The 23,128-nt window shown below is 34.4% G+C and overlaps 1 long non-coding RNA gene across 1 annotated transcript; it reads left to right on the top strand.

The window, feature by feature from the left end:
• Positions 1–18,201: 18,201 nt before the first annotated feature.
• LOC307166142 lies at positions 18,202–19,164 on the top strand. Its single transcript, XR_013822591.1, has 3 exons — positions 18,202–18,248; positions 18,914–19,032; positions 19,122–19,164. It is a non-coding gene; the product is annotated as an uncharacterized lncRNA (long non-coding RNA).
• Positions 19,165–23,128: the final 3,964 nt, after the last annotated feature.

The raw sequence follows: 23,128 nt of genomic DNA, 5'->3' as shown, positions 1-23,128 counted from the left end.
TTCTAACTAATCTCTTTCTTTCTTTCTTTCTTTCTTTCTTTCTTTCTTTCTTTCTTTCTTTCTGTCTTTCTTTCTTTCTGTCTTTCTTTCTTTCTACCTAATCTTTCTTTCTTTCTTTCTTTCTTTCTAGCTAATCTTTCTTTCTTTTTTCTTTCATTCTTTCTTTCTACCTAATCTTTTTCTTTCTTTCTTTCTTTCTTTCTAACTAATCTTTCTATCTTTCTTTCTTGCTTTCTAACTAATCTGTCTTTCTTTCTTTCTACCTAATCTTTCTTTCTTTCTTTCTTTCTTTCTGTCTTTCTTTCTTTCTGTCTTTCTTTCTTTCTACCTAATCTTTCTTTCTTTCTTTCTAGCTAATCTTTCTTTCTTTTTTCTTTCATTCTTTCTTTCTTCCTAATCTTTTTCTTTCTTTCTTTCTTTCTTTCTTTCTTTCTTTCTTTCTTTCTTGCTTTCTACCTAATCTTTCTTTCTTTCTTTCTTTCTTTCTTTCTTTCTACCTAATCTTTCTTTCTTTCTTTCTGTCTTTCTTTCTACCTAATCTTTCTTTCTTTCTTTCTTTCTTTCTAGCTAATCTTTCTTTCTTTTTTCTTTCATTCTTTCTTTCTACCTAATCTTTTTCTTTCTTTCTTTCTTTCTTTCTTTCTTTCTTTCTTTCTACCTAATCTTTCTTTCTTTCTTTCTAACTAATCTTTTTCTTTTTTCTTTCTTTCTTTCTTTTTTCTTTCTTTCTTTCTTTCTTTCTTTCTTTCTTTCTTTCTTTCTTTCTAACTTTTCTTTCTTTCTAACTAATCTTTCTATCTTTCTTTCTTGCTTTCTAACTAATCTGTCTTTCTTTCTTTCTACCTAATCTTTCGATCTTTCTTTCTTTCTTTCTTTCTTTCTTTCTTTCTTTCTTACCTAATCTTTCTTTCTTTCTTTCTAACTAATCTTTCTATCTTTCTTTCTTGCTTTCTAACTAATCTGTCTTTCTTTTTTCTTTCATTCTTTCTTTCTACCTAATCTTTTTCTTTCTTTCTTTCTTTCTTTCTTTCTTTCTTTCTTTCTTTCTTTCTACCTAATCTTTCTTTCTTTCTTTCTAACTAATCTTTTTCTTTCTTTCTTTCTTTCTTTCTTTCTTTCTTTCTTTCTTTCTTTCTTTCTTTCTAACTTTTCTTTCTTTCTAACTAATCTTTCTATCTTTCTTTCTTGCTTTCTAACTAATCTGTCTTTCTTTCTTTCTACCTAATCTTTCGATCTTTCTTTCTTTCTTTCTTTCTTTCTTTCTTTCTTTCTTTCTTTCTTTCTTTCTACCTAATCTTTCTTTCTTTCTTTCTAACTAATCTTTCTATCTTTCTTTCTTGCTTTCTAACTAATCTGTCTTTCTTTTTTCTTTCATTCTTTCTTTCTACCTAATCTTTTTCTTTCTTTCTTTCTTTCTTTCTTTCTTTCTTTCTTTCTTTCTTTCTTTCTTTCTTTCTTTCTTTCTACCTAATCTTTCTTTCTTTCTTTCTACCTAATCTTTCTTTCTTTCTTTCTGTCTTTCTTTCTACCTAATCTTTCTTTCTTTCTTTCTTTCTAGCTAATCTTTCTTTCTTTTTTCTTTCATTCTTTCTTTCTACCTAATCTTTTTCTTTCTTTCTTTCTTTCTTTCTTTCTTTCTTTCTTTCTTTCTTTCTACCTAATCTTTCTTTCTTTCTTTCTAACTAATCTTTTTCTTTTTTCTTTCTTTCTTTCTTTCTTTCTTTCTTTCTTTTTTTCTTTCTAACTTTTCTTTCTTTCTAACTAATCTTTCTATCTTTCTTTCTTGCTTTCTAACTAATCTGTCTTTCTTTCTTTCTACCTAATCTTTCGATCTTTCTTTCTTTCTTTCTTTCTTTCTTTCTTTCTTTCTTTCTTTCTACCTAATCTTTCTTTCTTTCTTTCTAACTAATCTTTCTATCTTTCTTTCTTGCTTTCTAACTAATCTGTCTTTCTTTTTTCTTTCATTCTTTCTTTCTACCTAATCTTTTTCTTTCTTTCTTTCTTTCTTTCTTTCTTTCTTTCTTTCTTTCTTTCTTTCTACCTAATATTTCTTTCTTTCTTTCTTTCTACCTAATATTTCTTTCTTTCTTTCTTTCTTTCTCTTTCTTTCTTTCTTTCTTTCTACCTAATCTTTCTTTTTACCTAATCTTTCTTTCTTTCTACCTAATCTTTCTTTATTTTTTCTTTCATTCTTTCTTTCTAGCCAATCCTTTCTTTCTAACTATTCTTTCTTTCTAACTATTCTTTCTTTCTAACTAATTTATCAATCAAAATTTAAACTACTTTAAACTTCAAACTACTTCAAACTTCTAACTACTTTAAACTTCTTACTACTTTTAACTTCTTCAAACTCTCTGGTCTGGCTTTCTCAAGCCAACTTAAAGTTTGTCGCAACAAACTTTTTTTTCTAGTTATTATTAATCTTCTGTTAAAAACTGTTGACTCTATCTCCTCCTAGAGCTTTAACTCTACATACTCCAAACTCGGCTCAGACACTCAAACTGATCTGAAGTTAGTTGCTATATCTTTTCAGACTGATCGGACTTACGGTTTTCCTAAAAATGACGATCAAAACTCGGAAAAACTCCCATTGACTTACATTAGGGAGTTCTAAAAAATTCAAATTTAGATTCAAACTGACCAACCGACGAAAATTCAAATCAAAATACCTTGAAGACTAAACCAAACTGCCGTTCTATATACTATATGAGCCATTGAGACTCATTTAAACTAATGCACTCTAAACTCATACACTTATAAAGTAATTAACTTATAAACTCATGAATTCATAGACTTATGAACTCTAAAACTCATAAATTAATAAACTCTGAACTCTTAAACTCCATTTAAATTTATAAACTCTAAACTCATTTAAACTTATAAACTCAAAACTCATTTAAACTTATAAACTAAACTCAAAAACTTGTACACTTATAAACTCATCCATTTATACACTTATAAACTCTACACTCATAAACTCTGAGTGTGTGTGTGTGTGTGTGTGTGTGTGTACACACACACACACACACACACACACACACACACACACACTCTAAACTCATTTAAACTTATAAACTCAAAACTCAAAAACTCGTAAACTACTTTAAACTTCAAACCACTTTAAACTTATTAACCCTCTGATGGTCTTTTTTTATGTCTACACTCGAGTTCTTTGGGGTCTCTAGAGACCCCAGACAATAACATTTAATTTTGTAACAAGATAATAGTTTTTTTTTTTTACAAATGTATTTTTCTTCTGTTTGTTAATGTTTTTACTCAACATTTGTGCAGTTTTTGGAGAATTTATGATATTTTTTAAATTTCTATAAATAAATAAATAAATAAATATTTAAATAGCCTTTTTACAAAAAAACAGCATTTGATGTAAAATTCACTTTATAAAAGACCCAGATTTCTAACTTTCATTCATGGGGATAACATGGATAATTTTAAATGGTTTAATGTAACATTTTTGCCCATTTTTTGGAAAATGCAGTTTTAAAATAAAAAATAATAATTTTAACCACTAGATGGCTATAGAGCTCCAGTATATGCTATTTGCTATTAGACTACCTGAAAGATATCTTTTCACAAGTTGGATTCAGTTGGATTCATATCTAAATATTATAAAATCACAATTATAACAAAAATAAAATATTTTTTCAAAGTTTAGCATTTTTTGTACCAAAACCCCCCCCAGTTTTTCAATAATGTTACATTATGATTAGAATCAAACCCAAACCTGAATAAAATGTTACAAAGAGAAATGTTGGAGTCTGAAGATTTTATCATTTATTTCAATCATTTATTTTTAATCTAATTCTAGATTCTAGACACACACAATTGTGTGTGTGTGTGTGTGTGTGTGTGTGTGTGTGTGTGTGTGTGTGTGTGTGTGTGTGTGTCTGAGAGATAAAGAGAGAGAGAGTGTGTGAGTACACATTGTCGATGTGCCAGTGTCACCACACCACTTTATATTTGTAGTGGTTCCGCATTTTGGATGATTTTATTTGACACATTATAGCCTTACAAATGTTCCTGTGTGTGTGTGTGTGTGTGTGTGTGTGTGTGTGTGTGTGTGTGTGTTTACATTTTCAATATGTCAGTATCACCAATTTAGTTTTGTGGTGGTACTGCATTTTGGATGATTTTATTTGACAAATTATAGCCTTACAAATGTTCCTGTGTGTGTGTGTGTGTGTGTGTGTGTGTGTGTGTGTGTGTGTGTGTGTGTGTGTGTGCGCGCGTGCGTGTGTGTGTGTGTGTGTGCACATTTTTCAATGTGTCAGTGTCACCAATTTAGTTTTGTGGTGGTACTGCATTTTGGATGATTTTATTTGACAAATTATAGCCTTACAAATGTTCCTGTGTGTGTGTGTGTGTGTGTGTGTGCGTGCGTGCGTGCGTGCGTGTGTGCATTTTTCAATGTGTCAGTGTCACCAATTTATTTTTGTGGTGGTACTGCATTTTGGATGATTTTATTTGACACATTATAGCCTTACAAATGTTCCTGTGTGTGTGTGTGTGTGTGTGTGTGTGTGTGTGTGTGTGTGTGTGTGTGTGTGTGTGTGTGTGTGTGTGCATTTTTCAATGTGTCAGTGTCACCAATTTATTTTTGTGGTGGTACTGCATTTTGGATGATTTTATTTGACACATTATAGCCTTACAAATGTTCCTGTGTGTGTATGCGTGCGTGTGTGTGTGTGTGTGTGTGTGTGTGTGTGTGTGTGTGTTTACATTTTCAATGTGTCAGTATCACCAATTTATTTTTGTGGTGGTACTGCATTTTGGATGATTTTATTTGACACATTATAGCCTTACAAATGTTCCTGTGTGTGTATGCGTGTGTGTGTGTGTGTGTGTGTGTGTGTGTGTGTGTGTGTGTGTGTGTGTGTGTGTGTGTGTGTGTGTGTGTGCACATTTTTCAATGTGTCAGTGTCAACAATTTATTTTTGTGGTGGTACTGCATTTTGGATGATTTTATTTTACAAATGATAAGAGAACAGTTTTTATAGTCTCAAAAATGTATTCCTCTATATGTGTGTGTGTGTGTGTGTGTGTGTGTGTGTGTGTGTGCGCTTGTTGTGAGCAAAATAATTCAGCATTGTGGATGCTTTTTGAATTGGTGGAAGTGTGCCACTTTATTTCTGTCATTTCTGTCGATGTGTGTTCTGCGTTGTTTCTGATTTTGATGATGAATTTTGTCTATTTTGATTGCGGGGTCTCCAGAGACCCCGAGGACCTCGAGTGTCACAAATTTTGTCACGCTAACATAAAAACAGATATCATTCCACTTTATTTTTTTTTTTTGTAGATCTAGAAAGTGTTAAGAGCCGTAGAAGGTTTCATACCATTTGGACAAAGGGAACATTTTTTTTAATTTGAGCAAAAGTCATTTGCGGGTCAAAAAGACCCCGCGGACCATCAGAGGGTTAAGTTTAAAGCTTTCAGCTCCCAAGCAACTCCATAGCAACCAAACTTGAGTACCCTAGCAACCGTTTTGTAAGACCTATATCTCTGTATCAGAACATCGTATAGAGATGAGGTTTGGCTCTTTTGACTCATGCTAGCAAACAGCACTTCCAACATGCTACACATGCTAGCAGTGAATAGCTACATGCTAATAGCGATTAGTTAAGTGTTAAATCATTCTAAGAACTCTATAAAAACTCCAGAGTAACCATCTGTGACAACTACCAACCACCTAGTAACACCATATCAACCGCCCTGAATACCTTAGCAACCGCCTAGCAACCACCCAGAATACCCTAGCAACCGCCTAGCAACACCATAGCAACCGCCCTGAATACCTTAGCAACCGCCTAGCAACCACCCAGAATACCCTAGCAACCGCCTAGCAACACCATAGCAACCACCCAGAACACCCTAGCAACCGCCTAGCAACCACCCAGAACACCCTAGCAACCGCCTAGCAACACCATAGCAACCACCCAGAACACCCTAGCAACCGCCTAGCAACCACCCAGAACACCCTAGCAACCAACCAGAATACCCTAGCAACCACCTAGTAACACCATAGCAACCACCCAGAACACCCTAGCAACCACCCAAAACACCCTAGCAACCAACCAGAATACCCTAGCAACCGCCTAGCAACCACCCAAAACACCCTAGCAACCACCCAAAACACCATAGCAACCACCTAGCAACCACCCAGAACACCCTTGCAACCGCCTAGCAACACCCTAGCAACCACCCAGAACACCCTAGCAACCGCCTAGCAACCACCCAAAATACCTTAGCAACCACCTAGCAACCACCCAGAATACCCTAGCAACCGCCTAGCAACACCATAGCAACCACCCAGAACACCCTAGCAACCGCCTAGCAACCACCCAGAACACCCTAGCAACCGCCTAGCAACACCATAGCAACCACCCAGAACACCCTAGCAACCGCCTAGCAACCACCCAGAACACCCTAGCAACCAACCAGAATACCCTAGCAACCGCCTAGCAACCACTCAAAACACCATAGCAACCACCTAGCAACCACCCAGAACACCCTAGCAACCACCTAGCAACGCCATAGCAACCACCCAGAACACCCTAGCAACCGCCTAGCAACCACCCAAAATACCTTAGCAACCGCCTAGCAACCACCCAGAATACCCTAGCAACCGCCTAGCAACACCATAGCAACCACCCAGAACACCCTAGCAACCACCTAGCAACCACCCAGAACACCCTAGCAACCGCCTAGCAACACCATAGCAACCACCCAGAACACCCTAGCAACCGCCTAGCAACCACCCAGAACACCTTAGCAACCACCCAAAACACCCTAGCAACCAACCAGAATACCCTAGCAACCGCCTAGCAACCACTCAAAACACCCTAGCAACCACCTAGCAACCACCCAGAACACCCTAGCAACCACCTAGCAACGCCATAGCAACCACCCAGAACACCCTAGCAACCGCCTAGCAACCACCCAAAATACCTTAGCAACCGCCTAGCAACACCATAGCAACCACCCAGAACACCCTAGCAACCGCCTAGCAAAAAAACGTTCTGGTCCAAACTTTCTCAAGCCAACTTAAAGTTTGTCTCGACGAACTTTTGCATGTAGTTATTATTATTCTTCTGACCCAAAATTTTTCAACTCTAACTCCTCCTAGAGCTTTAACTCTACAAACTCCAAACTCGGGTCAGACCTTCAGACTGTTCTGACCTGGTGTGCTATATCTTTTCAGACTGATTTGACTTTCAGTTTTCTTAAAAATTAATATTAAAAACCATAAAAATCCCATAGACTTACATTGCAGACTGTTCAAATTGAGCCAAGACTACGGTGGCCCATTAGTGCACAAACACAAAAAATCAAATCTAAATTCTCTGAAGCATTAGACTCAATTAAACTACTATTCCATGACCAAATAAACTTTATCTATCTATCTATCTATCTATCTATCTATCTATCTATCTATCTATCTATCTATCTATCTATCTATCTTCAAACCTCTTCTATCTATCTATCTATCTATCTATCTATCTATCTTCAAACTATTTCTATCTATCTATCTTTCTATCTTCAAACTATTTCTATTAATCTATCTTCAAACTTGATCTATCTATCTATCTATCTATCTATCTATCTATCTATCTATCTATCTATCTATCTATCTATCTATCTCTTTCTTTCTAACTAATCTATCTATCTTCCTAACTATCTTATCTATCTTTCTTTCTTTCTTTCTTTTTTAACTAATCTATCTTTCTAACTAACTTATCTATCTTTCTTTCTTTTTAACTAATCTATCTATCTTTCTAACTAACTTATCTATCTTTCTTTCTTTCTTTTTAACTAATCTATCTATCTTTCTAACTAACTTATCTATCTTTCTTTCAAACTAACTTATCTATCTTTCTAACTAACTTATCTATCTATCTTTCTTTCTTTCTAACTAATCTATCTATCTATCTTTCTAACTAACTTATCTATCTTTCTTTCTTTCTTACTAATCTATCTATATTTCTAACTAACTTATCTGTCTTTCTTACTAATCTATCTATCTTTCTAACTAACTTATCTGTCTTTCTTTCTTTCTTACTAATCTATCTTTCTTACTAATCTATCTATCTTTCTAACTAACTTATCTATCTTTCTTTCTTTCTTACTAATCTATCTATATTTCTAACTAACTATCTTATCTTTCTTTCTTTCTTTCTTTCTTTCTTACTAATCTATCTATCTTTCTAACTAACTTATCTATCTTTCTTTCTAGCTAATCTATCTATCTATCTTTCTAACTAACTTATCTATCTTTCTTTCAAACTAACTTAGCAATCTTTCTTTCTTTTTAACTAATCTATCTATCTTTCTAACTAACTTATCTGTCTTTCTTTCTTTCAAACTAATCTATCTATCTTTCTAACTAACTTATCTGTCTTTCTTTCTTTCTTACTAATCTATCTATCTTTCTAACTAACTTATCTGTCTTTCTTTCTTTCTAACTAATCTATCTATCTTTCTAACTAACTTATCAATCTTTCTTTCTTTTTAACTAATCTATCTATCTTTCTAACTAACTTATCTGTCTTTCTTTCTTTCTTACTAATCTATCTTTATTTCTTACTAATCTATCTTTCTAACTAACTTATCTATCTATCTATCTATCTATCTATCTATCTATCTATCTATCTATCTATCTTTCTTTCTTTCTTTCTAACTAACTTATCTATCTTTCTTTCAAACTAACTTATCTATCTTTCTTTCAAACTAACTTATCTATCTATCTTTCTTTCTTTCTAACTAATCTATCTATCTTTCTAACTAACTTATCTATCTTTCTTTCCTTCTTACTAATCTATCTATATTTCTAAGTAGTAGTATATATGGGGCACCTTGTGTCAAAATGATTTACGACTTTGACCTTTGACCTTTGTGACAGGTTGAACTTCCTGTGACCTTTTATGATTGATGGGTTGAACTTCCTGAATGGGATTATGGGATTAACCTATTGACCTCTCCCACGCATCGATCATGTTGTATGACAGGTGGTTAATCCGTTTTAAACCTAGTTAGTCCTAAATCATAGTTTTGAAGGATAGTTTTGACGGAAGGAAATAAAACAGATGTTGTTTTGGCGGATAGTTTTGAAGGATAGTTTTGACGGATAGTTTTGATGGAATCAAACAGCCGGTGTCATGTTATACGGATGTGTGTGTGTGTGTGACAGACAACAAGCTTTGTGTCATATGTGTGTGTGTGAAGAAGGGTTATATAGGACATGTTGTGCGGATGTATGTGTGTGTTATATAGGACATGTGTCACAGATGCCTTCGGCATCCCCCTCCCACCTTTGCATTCCTGAGCATCGGGCACTGAACATCTGAACATTTGCTGTTCGGTCACTGTGAAACTGTGAAGCGTATGCCACACAAAAACATTCTATCCTTTATATCATTTATATAATATAAATGATATAATATAAATGATATAATCTAAAAACAATTAACATAAAGTTGAAAACATAACATTCTTTATATTCTATCCTTTATATAATTTATATAATATACTAAAGCAATTTAACTAAGGTTGAAAAATATTCTGTGCTTTTAAAAGAATATAAAATAAAAAAGCCTACTAAAACCAATTGTTTTAGTTTTAGAAAAAAAATTACATAAACATTCCATCCTTTATATCCTTTATATAATATACATAATCTAAAGCAATTTAACTAAGGTTGAAAAAATATTCTGTTCTTTTTAAAAGTATATAATGAAATGCTTACACAATATATCTTACTAAAAAGTATATAATGGAATGCTTACACAATATATGTTTGTATACATGTTTGTAAGTCTGGACGGTCTCTGACTTCAGTGATCAAGATATCAGGGGCTGAAATTATTTCAAAGTTTAAAAATGTTTTAAAGTTGTAATAGAGTTGTTAAATTATTAAAAGTGGTAAAAATACTCCTTTCCTGAATGAGCTTACCCCTGTCTCAAAACATAGGGAGCCGTGCGCGTGCCTGCATGCGCGCCCCTTCTCCGTCTGAGCTCTGACCCCCTCCTTTGCACTAACAAAAGTTGAAAAACATGCCTTTAAAAGTGTATAATATAAAATAAAATAATTTTACTAAGGTTGAAAAAAATATTCTGTTCTTTTTAAAATAAAAAGCTTACTAAAACCAATTCATTCAGCTGAATAAATTAAATCATCTTACCTTATTTTAGAAAGTTGATGTATACCATTGATGTCCACAAAAATGTAATGTATGAATGGATTCAAAATTGTTTTACACAACTGAATTCACATAGTCATTCCTGAATGTCTCTCAAAGCACCGTCTCAAAACATAGGGAGCACGCCTCTAATGTATGTGCGTCAAAAGTAAAACACACTTGTTTGTGTGTGTGTGTGTGTGTGTGTGTGTGTGTGTGTGCTCTGACATATGAAACAGGACCCCACTCCACATTCCTGAGCCCAGTGAAAGTGTAAAGCCAGTAAAGTATATCTCATTTAAAGTGAGAATAATGTTTTATATTTCACAAATAACATAATATAAATATATTACAAAAATATACTGAAATGCTTGTAAAAAGAATAAAATTCATCTTACATGTTTAGAGTTACATGTTCAAGAAGGTCTTAAGAGACATAAATCACAGAGTGGTTCTCTCTCACACCAGCGTCTCTGACTCAGAGGAGTGTATTCAGTGATGGGATGAGACATTTTGAATGCTGTGTTGGGGCTAAATTGATTTCAAAGTTTAAATGACATCTTTTAAAAATAAAATTTAAATAAATTATTAAAAGTCTTAATAAAAACAAATATTCTACAACGATGGTCTGTGGAAAAATTCGACTTGAACTTAAAGTATATATTTTTTTATCATGGGTATGTAAAATAATTTGAAGCGTCACAAGTCATCTCACGCCTGTGAAATGTTCAATAATTTCTTAAGTTGAATCTGTGAGAAAATGACAACATAGGTCTATCTTCAGAGAGAGCAACCATGAGAACATTTAGAGACTGGGAATCTTCCAGAAATAAGGTCCTTCCGACCAGCGCTGAGAAAGAAGTTACTTGACAATAATGATAGTTTCAGGATATCGGATGACAGATGAGCCTCTGTGCATCGTGTCAGAGCGTATGTCATGTTAGTCTGCTAACGCCTTTCCATACCAAATTCATTTCAAAGCATAACCTTACACGTTTACATTAGATATTTTAAAAGATTGATTAAATTATATCTTTAAAGTTTGAATACATACTCATCTTCTATTTATCTTTTAGAAGACTTGTATGCTATAAATTATTTTGCTTAACGGTGACCTAAAGTATAATTGTTATTAAACAATGTCTGTTCAAAAACTGTACTTGGTCGTCTTAAATCTCATTTATATGAAAAAGATTCAACCAGCATTTTTTGTCCATCTGGGGGTGCCAACTTTTATGGTGGGGGTTTCCATAGCTATCCCGTACACCTAAAAACGACCATCACAGAAAACTACATTTTCAAAATGTAAACAAAGTTTTAGCTAAATAAAAACACCTTACATTCCAGAGAACAAAGTGGTTCTTTATGCAATGATAAAAACGATCCAAAAAAGCAAATAGTTTAAGTTGTCATAAACAGAACAAAACAAAACAAAAATCCTCCAGAGATAAACTCTGAGATAAAAAAATGAGTCTCGGTGGACAATGTGACAGTAAATCTAGTCTGGGTTTCAGAGCATACTACATCCAGAGTTTACACTAATTTCATTTAAAAGCATAACCTTAAAAGTTTAAATCAAATCATATTTTCTATTTATCTTCTTAGAAGATTTATGTATTATTGTTACTAAGCAGCGTCTGTCCAAAAACTTTAGATTGTTACATACAACATACAACATGAAACATGTTGTCAAAGTTTGTCACAATGTTTTTTAAGAAATCCTAGGACTTTACATTGCTCTTATTTAGACAAAGTTGTATCATTTGGAAAATCACCACACAATTTGAGAGATGCAATCTGTGATAAGTAAAAATCACACATCGTCTTAATTCAAAGTATAAGTATAAGATCGTATAAGATCATTTTTACTCGTATCTCCCGAACTAGGGTGAAACCCTTTACTGAGAATATACCACCGGCCATCTACTCAAAATATATGTAGAAGTTTCAAATGTTAGCATTTGTTGATGGTGGCCGTATGAACAGACTTTGGGGGGAGCTATAGCAGGAAGCATGCCCTTTGACCTCCTCGATTTTGCAGGCCTTTTTGTTAAAGATTTAAAAAGATTCCCATCTAGCGGTGAAATTCTATTTTGCATTTAAACGAATAGTGCTCTCTAGCGGTTCTCCCATCTAATCGCTTTTTCAACTTTGGTAAATGTGTCAAGAATCTATGACAACATGTCTTCCGATAGCGCTTCATCGAGTTTAATTGTACATGTTCTACCGTTATGATGTACTTGTTACATGTTCTACCGTACATGTTCTACCGTTCTATATAATGATTTACACAACCAAGCAATAGACCGTACCTTTGACTTACCCGTCGAGAAGAAAGTAGGTGTCTACTGCGTCCCTCTTTCCACCTGGGAAAAGCTATCCCGATATTTATTTACATACCGATAAATAAAATTTGAATTTAATTAAAACTTCTCCTGTGGCTCGGCATAACTATGATCCTGCATTATATTGTACCGTGCAGTGCAGCCTTTCAAATGTGCCGCGGGAAATATCAACGTCTCCCATATGGTCTAGCGGTTAGGATTCCTGGTTTTCATCCAGGCTGCCCGGGTTCGACTCCCGGTATGGGAAGACAATTTTTTACATTGCCAACAAAATTCAAGTTATTCAAGTTCATCAATGATCATTTTTAGTTATTCACAGTCTTAGGGGCCTACACGAACTGCAGAAACAAGCAGTTTCTTGAAGATTCGGTACTGAATCATTTTCACAAATACAATTATATTGAATTCAGAAAATTTCACTATGGAATACTTTATCATAATTTCAATTTAGTACGTCATCATTTCAACTTTTCATCTCATTATCATGACGCATAGTCATAATTTAAATTTTTTATGTCAGAATTACAATTTTTGTCAATTACGCCTTTTTAATGTTTTAAAGTCATAATTTGGTTGTTGACTATAGTAGTGTTGCACCTGCATGTCCACTAACTCGCTTGTGAGAGTCAGAGTGTGTAAAGTAAACTCTCATTAGTGTTAGTAGAGTATTAGTGGACTGGTAGGGTTAGAATAAGTAATATTAGAATAAAATATCTGTTGGGGAGCATGACAATAAAGAGTTAGCAGATATTAAGCACATATTAAAATTACCATTTTTCAACCGAGCGAATCTGCGCATGAGAGGCCTTCTTCAACTTTTTAATTCAGAATTACAATGACGCCTTTTTAATGTAATACTTAAAACGTTTTTTAAGTCATAATTTGGTTGTTGACTATAGTAGTGTTGATGATGAAACCTGCTAGTGCTTTTTGTACCTCTCTGGTATTATAGTGTTTCAAGATGGCGGAACAACACGGAAGCCTCCTTGGACTTACCCGCCCCATGTAAATAAAAGATAAGAAATGATCTTTCTTAAAATCAGATCATTGGCACAGATCATTTTACACCCATGAGGATATATTTATGAATAAAGACAATGATTTTAGCTAATAAAATACCATTTTTTCAATCTACACATGAGAGACCTTCAGAAGTCAGAACTTCAGGGGTCAACGGTTTAGGCCCGTTGGCGAAAACACTGCATGTGTAAGGTAGTTTTCCAGATTTTCACCCAAAATCAAATACTGTATGACACTTTTCAAAGTTAGAATAACCTGTTGTGTTCTGACACAAGGCCATTAACCGTTTTTTTTTTGTTTTATAAATGTACTTTGCTTATTTCTAAATATCAACCTGATAAATATGAATACGATTAAACAAGATAATTTTTAAGAAAAAAACTTTTTTAAGAAAAATACAACTAAACCATGATAATGTTTAGTTTAGATGTTGATGATTTTTTGACAGTCCTACATAAATGTTTCAGGCATAGTGCAACCAGATTTCTCTAACATCTCACTCACAACGCAAAACGTTGTAAATAAAAATTTTCAAACTGTAATTTTATTTTATTGATTATGGTGATTTAAAGTTTTTGTTATTAACTAACACTTCAACATCCGGCACAAAATTAAAGAGATCTCAGTTCACAATCTACATTGTTAGATATTCTCCTATGTATGTAAGTAGTTGTGCTTAAATCTTTGGCTGTATCTTGACACAGCATAGCGATGCAAAGTTCCACACCCTATAACTTTAAAACATCATCTTTGGAATCACACGTGTCCATGTAAGATTCAAAAAGACCAAATCACTAAGAATTTGTGATACACAAATAAATACACAAAAGTTTATTACTCCGCTAGATTCAGTCATCTTGTTCAGATAGCAGGTGTTTCACATGTTGTACGTTGGACTGTGTGTGTGTTTTAGGTGAAGACGTTTCTTTGAGAGCAGTTTATAGAAATAAATGACGCTTAAGAATTTAAGCGATAGTTTGACTAAATTTATATCAATCACACAAATACGAATCACACAAACTGTTTTACAGTTAAACTATGGCACCGAGAGATGCATATTCATCAAAGCTTGAGGCTGTTTAACAAATTTCCACACTTTGGTAAAACCTGCTGATAAAATTGCACAAAAGTAAATTCTAATTCTTCATCATCATGAGCCATTTAAAACAAATACAGAAAAGCCACTATAGTGATCCGTTTTGAATGTCTGTCATTGACATCTTGTTTCTTTTTGTACAGTTTGCAAAAAGTACATAGAGCGTGGTCAAACATGTTAGGAATCTATCCTATAGTTCCTTCTACACGATGTTTAGTGTGATTATGGCTGTTTTTCTGTTACCTATTACGCTATAACTCGTTTAACTATTACACTTATTTTTTGTGTGTGTCGCTAAACAACGGTTAAGCTAATGAATTATGGTTGACAAGTGGTATTTTCATGTGAATTGATTCATTTTTTTATCCCGTCCACACTTTGACAGAGTTTTATGATCTTCTTTTTATTCGGCAGAATGCCGAAATATTTAATCTATCGTCAATTTCAATCGTTAGATAAATCATCTAACTATCTAACAAGCACAGTCGCATTAGAGTCAGATTCTTGTTTGTATTGAACATTGTTATTGAACCGTTTTTCAATATTATTGAAAATAATTGTTAAATAAAAGCGCTATTGTTCTCGGCCTCATCAAAGTTCACATAGTTTTCACAGGAGCGTTCTGACTCTGAAACAAGACTTTAAAAGATTTTGTTTCCATTTCTTCTGAAACACCCTGTTTTGAAATGGTTTAACTTCACCAGCGTAACACTTACCGTATTGCCGGGTGTGATTGTAATGTTTTGTATGGCGTTTTCTTTATCTCTTTATATATCTCTTTGTTCATACACGACAGTATTCGCATGAATTGGCTTGATTTGTATCTTGATTTGATACGAGAGACATTTACATTATACCATAAATAGCGCTAAAATTTATATTTTAATATTTTAATTATATCTCTGGTTCTATGTTTTTAAAGACAAGGACGCCTCTTTCTATAAGCGACCCTCAAAATCTGTGCATACAACAAAATTACTTTTGTCTCATTGTTTGAAGAAAAACTCAGCCGGTGCTTGATCACTATTGAAGCTGATTGGTATAACGACGTATTATATATATATATATATATATATATATATATATATAGTCGAGGTATAACGACTGGTATAAGGTATAACACCCCTGAATTCGGTAATGATGTGTTTAATGCGATATTGATATCACGTTTTAACTTCAACTAACTTCAAATAACATCTTGTTGGTCAAATGAACTTAAAAATGAAATACATCCTAACTACTTTCTAAATGTTTGTAAATCCAAAAATGTTGTCACTGGATCGAGTGAAAATAATAAACTTGTCCTTTGTTTTTATGCATCAAGTTAAATGTAAATTTGCAAATCCAAATGATAGGAAAACTTTATGATAGGAAAGTACGGACGGCGCCTTTGACCAAGCCTCTACATATGGGGCACTTGCTCAGAGAAGGCGCACATTCTTTGCACACAACTAGGTGACCACAGGGGATGAAGACAATGTTCACTTCTTTATCCATGCAAACTTTGCATGTGCGCTCCTCTTGAAGTCTTCTTAACTGTTCCTCCATAGGCAAGTCTGAAAGATCTTGACTCGGTGATGCAGCTTCATTTGTCTGGGCCGTCAGGCCACGCTCAAATTCCATCTCTAAAGCAGACTCCACCACAGGATTGTTCTCTTGTTCTCTCACAAATTCTCTCGTGTCTCCATGAGTCAATAGCCGCTCAAATAGTCTTGGAAATCTTGCTTGAATCTGATGAACAAAATCTTGGCCCTTTTCTTGCAGCAGGTATTCAAATCTTGGAAACCACTTGGCATGTTCTACCCATGGATCATCACCAGACTCCCAACATCTGAGTCCACCATCGCAAGAAAAGCACTTCACGTCATCATTACGACCAACATAGTAAAAACCAGCCTTAGCCAATTGGTCTGGTCGAACAGTTATTCTTGAGGGCCAGTAGACAAATGTGAGCGACCTTTCTTCACACCGTTGCATTGCCGATACATTGAAAAGGCTAGATAAAGGTACATTATCTGCACGGTCACCTCGAACGAAGGGGCAGTTGGGGTAATGCCTCTGGTGTTCTGATACTGCACAATCTCCCGGTTCCCAGTTGCTAAGCTGGCCTCCACAACTGAAACAAGCCACTCTGTCGCCCTGGCCAAGATAGTAGAAACCAGCTTTGGCAAGCTCGACCGGAGCTACTGGTGCAAGAGTCCAATTCTGAAAGGTGTCAAGGCGTTCCTGTTCCCGACGCATGCCAGGATTCTGACAAGCCGGAGGCCGCTGGTGCGACATATCCTGGTGAGACATATCCATGTTTAAGTAAACTCCTCCATTTGGCCTGAAACGGGTGTCGCAGGGGCGGAAAACTCTCATAAAAATGACATAAAAATGGGGCCACAGGGCGTGTCTGGAATGTAAATGGTTGCACATGCATGCACATAAAATGCAGAAAACAAATATTGAAATATTGAATTATTCTAAATATTATTATTATAATAGTATTTTTATAAGCTCAGACATTTTTTTACCAGAATTTTATTTCAACATTATACTTTCATATATTGAAGAAGAAATTTGAGTGAAAGACATTTACAGATGGTCTAACCAGAATAGAAAATCTCTGCAGGCTATCATGTTTTGCTCCAGGCTATAGTTGACCAGACTTTCAAATAATTCACCAACGTCAGTTTTTGCATTTTTTGACACCAGTGACACACAGAGATCAGTTACAAATGTCCATATAGCGAGTATTTCAATGATTTCGAATTTGTCACTACATTCACGCAACACATCCAAAACTTTTCTGAGGATTATGCCGTTCGGCTCTTTGCCGTCAAAAAACATGGGCGTTACATCAGGCCATGGCTTTGTCAAGCCTCTTACGTCATCCATTTCATTTTTGAGATTTGTCACACGTTTGGTGTCCTGCGCACAATCTTTTTTCATATCACACGCAGCGTCGATGATCCTGTGCATCAAGCCAACCATTTGGCCTCTAAAATAATCTTTAAACATAGAGTCCAGCATAGCTCTTAAACGACACTCTTTGCCCGTGGCACACTCACACGCCGGAGGATAATTGTACCCCGTATCGCCAGAACTCAACGGGGAGTCGCTCTCCTTTAGGTTTTGCGTCGCCATTTTTTTTCAGCTTTTCGAATTTTTTTCCAACTTTTTGTTCCTGGAATCTCCCTTGCGGTACAATCGTGCGTTAATGCGCAGAAGTTTGAGGGTCAGAAGTTTGCGTCAGGTTCAGACAAACAGGACTTTCAACTTTTGTTGCAGTGGCGCAGCAGTCCGAGGCTAGTAGAGCTAGAGTAGAGCGTGTAATGTCCTGAAATATTTATCAGGCTGGGGTCCACCCACCCTGTTGTGTAGAATGTATGGAGGTTGGCCTCAGGAAAGCCATAAATAACTAGTTCCTGCATAACCAACAAGTCCTACATGTCGCCAGAGAGAAGTTTGAATCGTTCGAGTCATACACACAAGTGCAGCGATGGAACGCGTGAACACGAGCAGTGTGAGAGGATTACTGAGATCTTGCGACGATCTGACTGAGAAGATTCGCTGTTTAATACAGAAGAAACTCATCAAGAAGTACTTGAGCAGGTATAAAAACCTATTTTATTTGTGGATTAAAGAATAGAATAAAAATAGCCATTTCTATAATAAAAGTATTTCTCTCTCACTATGGACAACCAATCCCATGCATGCCAAACTATCATTATAAACATATTTTTGATAAAAGAGTTCCAAATGGCACTTATTTTTGACCCCCTAAGTGCTCCAAAGTTCACTTTGTCCACAAAAAGGAACTTAGCCTTAATTTACTTTATGGATGTTAGGTAAATACGTTTATTAAATTGTACACATTCATTATTAATGATTCTTAATATTGTTTCTTCTCCTCTCACATTAAATCACAATTTAGAAAAAAAGAAATTAGAAACAAGTTGATTATTTTTGTAGTTGTTTAACATTTCTCAAAACAATATATGAAATGTTTAGTTTAGCTACTTGCACCTTATCTCGCACTTTATGACCGTTATCAGCTATTATCAGATACTATTGTCCTAACATAGACTACTGTTTTAGCTCTGGTTTAACCTGCTGTGCGTCTGTTCACCGTCCATCATGTGCTCTAACACTGCAGCATCAGCTTGTTCATTGACTTTGAACTGGTGTATGAATGTGTTTATTTTATGTTAACTTTATTTTTGCTGTACATAAATTTGATTCTTCTAACTGCTTGTCTTTGGTTAACACAGCTGGAGAAGAACAACAGGGAGGTTGGAAGACACAGTAGAGGAACTACAGAATAAATATGGAGAGAAAACAGCATTAAAAAGGATCAAGTCCATAGTGAAAAAAATCAGAAAAAAGAATATCAAACGTAGGAAAATATTTATAATTTTACTTTGTTAGTAGTGAATATGTTTCTCAATCTTCAATCTTCTTAAAAAAAAAATTTTTTTTTAACAGATGGTGACGTTCAGACGCTGAGCATTCAAACACATTCTGGAAACATGACAAACCAACAGCCTAACAACCATCTACAACTACAGCATAATAATAATAATAATAATAATAATAATAATTCTACATCATTCGGACGGCTATTAATTCAGATCCCTAATCAGCTTACCTTCACAATTGCCCAGAAGAATGGTGGGACAATAGTTGCTCCAATCATGGTAGAAAAGACAATATATGGTGATGTTAACATCAGTGTGGTGAGTGTCTGATAAGTTAGTCCATAGAGTGTGGAACTTTGCATCGCTATGCTGTGTAAAGATACAGCCAAAGATTTAAGCACAACTACTTACATACATAGGAGAATATCTAACAATGTAGATTGTGAACTGAGATCTCTTTAATTTTGTGCCGGATGTTGAAGTGTTAGTTAATAACAAAAACTTTAAATCACCATAATCAATAAAATAAAATTACAGTTTGAAAATTTTTATTTACAACGTTTTGCGTTGTGAGTGAGATGTTAGAGAAATCTGGTTGCACTATGCCTGAAACATTTATGTAGGACTGTCAAAAAATCATCAACATCTAAACTAAACATTATCATGGTTTAGTTGTATTTTTCTTAAAAAAGTTTTTTTCTTAAAAATTATCTTGTTTAATCGTATTCATATTTATCAGGTTGATATTTAGAAATAAGCAAAGTACATTTATAAAACAAAAAAAGAACCGGTTAATGGCCTTGTGTCAGAACACAACAGGTTATTCTAACTTTGAAAAGTGTCATACAGTATTTGATTTTGGGTGAAAATCTGGAAAACTACCTTACACATGCAGTGTTTTCGCCAACGGGCCTAAACCGTTGACCCCTGAAGTTCTGACTTCTGAAGGTCTCTCATGTGTAGATTGAAAAAATGGTATTTTATTAGCTAAAATCATTGTCTTTATTCATAAATATATCCTCATGGGTGTAAAATGATCTGTGCCAATGATCTGATTTTAAGAAAGATCATTTCTTATCTTTTATTTACATGGGGCGGGTAAGTCCAAGGAGGCTTCCGTGTCGTTCCGCCATCTTGAAACACTATAATACCAGAGAGGTACAAAAAGCACTAGCAGGTTTCATCATCAACACTACTATAGTCAACAACCAAATTATGACTTAAAAAACGTTTTAAGTATTACATTAAAAAGGCGTCATTGTAATTCTGAATTAAAAAGTTGAAGAAGGCCTCTCATGCGCAGATTCGCTCGGTTGAAAAATGGTAATTTTAATATGTGCTTAATATCTGCTAACTCTTTATTGTCATGCTCCCCAACAGATATTTTATTCTAATATTACTTATTCTAACCCTACCAGTCCACTAATACTCTACTAACACTAATGAGAGTTTACTTTACACACTCTGACTCTCACAAGCGAGTTAGTGGACATGCAGGTGCAACACTACTATAGTCAACAACCAAATTATGACTTTAAAACATTAAAAAGGCGTAATTGACAAAAATTGTAATTCTGACATAAAAAATTTAAATTATGACTATGCGTCATGATAATGAGATGAAAAGTTGAAATGATGACGTACTAAATTGAAATTATGATAAAGTGAAATTTTCTGAATTCAATATAATTGTATTTGTGAAAATGATTCAGTACCGAATCTTCAAGAAACTGCTTGTTTCTGCAGTTCGTGTAGGCCCCTAAGACTGTGAATAACTAAAAATGATCATTGATGAACTTGAATAACTTGAATTTTGTTGGCAATGTAAAAAATTGTCTTCCCATACCGGGAGTCGAACCCGGGCAGCCTGGATGAAAACCAGGAATCCTAACCGCTAGACCATATGGGAGACGTTGATATTTCCCGCGGCACATTTGAAAGGCTGCACTGCACGGTACAATATAATGCAGGATCATAGTTATGCCGAGCCACAGGAGAAGTTTTAATTAAATTCAAATTTTATTTATCGGTATGTAAATAAATATCGGGATAGCTTTTCCCAGGTGGAAAGAGGGACGCAGTAGACACCTACTTTCTTCTCGACGGGTAAGTCAAAGGTACGGTCTATTGCTTGGTTGTGTAAATCATTATATAGAACGCTAGAACATGTACGGTAGAACATGTAACAAGTACATCATAACGGTAGAACATGTACAATTAAACTCGATGAAGTGCTATCGGAAGACATGTTGTCATAGATTCTTGACACATTTACCAAAGTTGAAAAAGCGATTAGATGGGAGAACCGCTAGAGAGCACTATTCGTTTAAATGCAAAATAGAATTTCACCGCTAGATGGGAATCTTTTTAAATCTTTAACAAAAAGGCCTGCAAAATCGAGGAGGTCACAGGGCATGCTTCCTGCTATAGCTCCCCCCAAAGTCTGTTCATACGGCCACCATCAACAAATGCTAACATTTGAAACTTCTACATATATTTTGAGTAGATGGCCGGTGGTATATTCTCAGTAAAGGGTTTCACCCTAGTTCGGGAGATACGAGTAAAAATGATCTTATACGATCTTATACTTATACTTTGAATTAAGACGATGTGTGATTTTTACTTATCACAGATTGCATCTCTCAAATTGTGTGGTGATTTTCCAAATGATACAACTTTGTCTAAATAAGAGCAATGTAAAGTCCTAGGATTTCTTAAAAAACATTGTGACAAACTTTGACAACATGTTTCATGTTGTATGTTGTATGTAACAATCTAAAGTTTTTGGACAGACGCTGCTTAGTAACAATAATACATAAATCTTCTAAGAAGATAAATAGAAAATATGATTTGATTTAAACTTTTAAGGTTATGCTTTTAAATGAAATTAGTGTAAACTCTGGATGTAGTATGCTCTGAAACCCAGACTAGATTTACTGTCACATTGTCCACCGAGACTCATTTTTTTATCTCAGAGTTTATCTCTGGAGGATTTTTGTTTTGTTTTGTTCTGTTTATGACAACTTAAACTATTTGCTTTTTTGGATCGTTTTTATCATTGCATAAAGAACTACTTTGCCTCTCTGGAATGTAAGGTGTTTTTATTTAGCTAAAACTTTGTTTACATTTTGAAAATGTAGTTTTCTGTGATGGTCGTTTTTAGGTGTGCGGGATAGCTATGGAAAGCCATAAAAATTGAAACCCCCACATGGACAAAAAATGCTGATTGAATCTTTTTCATATAAATGAGATTTAAGACGACCAAGTACAGTTTTTGAACAGACATTGTTTAATAACAATTATACTTTAGGTCACCGTTAAGCAAAAAAAAAAATGTATATCATACATAAGTACAGATAAATAGAAGATGAGTATGTATTGAAACTTTAAAGATTTAATTTAATCAATCTTTTAAAATATCTAATGCAAACTTTTTAAGGTTATACTTTTAAATGAGAGAGAGAACCACTCTGTTATTTTGTATTATATTATATTATATAAAAGGATAGAATATAAAGAATATAATGTTTTATGTAAGATGGATTTTATTACTTTTGTTTATCTAAAACAATTGGTTTCAGCAGATATTTTTTTATATACTTATAAAGAACAGAATGTTTTTTAACTTTAGTTAGTGTGAGATAGACTTCACAGTGTCACTGTTACCTCTGGAAATGGAAGGAGGGGATGTCAGAATGCAGCATAGACACACAGACACACGCGCGCCCCCGTCGGCCTGCTGACAGACACGAGCGAGGGCCTCTGTTTGAGAGACTTTTTTATTAAGACTTTTAATAATGTATTGAATTTAATTTAAAAACATGTTATAAAGATATCATTTAAACTTTGAAATAAATTTAGCCCTAACACAATGTCTCATTCTGATCGCTGAATAAACCCTAGGAGTCAGAGACGCTGGTGTGAGAGAGAACCACTCTGTTATTTATAGCTCTCAACAGCTTCTTGAACACATAAGTTCAAAAGTCGTAACTCTCTAAACATGTGAGATGAATTTTATTCTTTTTACAAGCATTTCAGTAGATTTCTAGCAAGGTATTTATTTTATATTATTTT

Source organism: Squalius cephalus (genome assembly GCF_949319135.1).
Source record: "Squalius cephalus genome assembly, chromosome: 10".
Lineage (NCBI taxonomy): Eukaryota > Metazoa > Chordata > Actinopteri > Cypriniformes > Leuciscidae > Squalius > Squalius cephalus.
The sequence above is the reverse complement of the archived record's forward strand: the minus strand, read 5'-3'. Positions and strand labels throughout refer to the sequence as shown.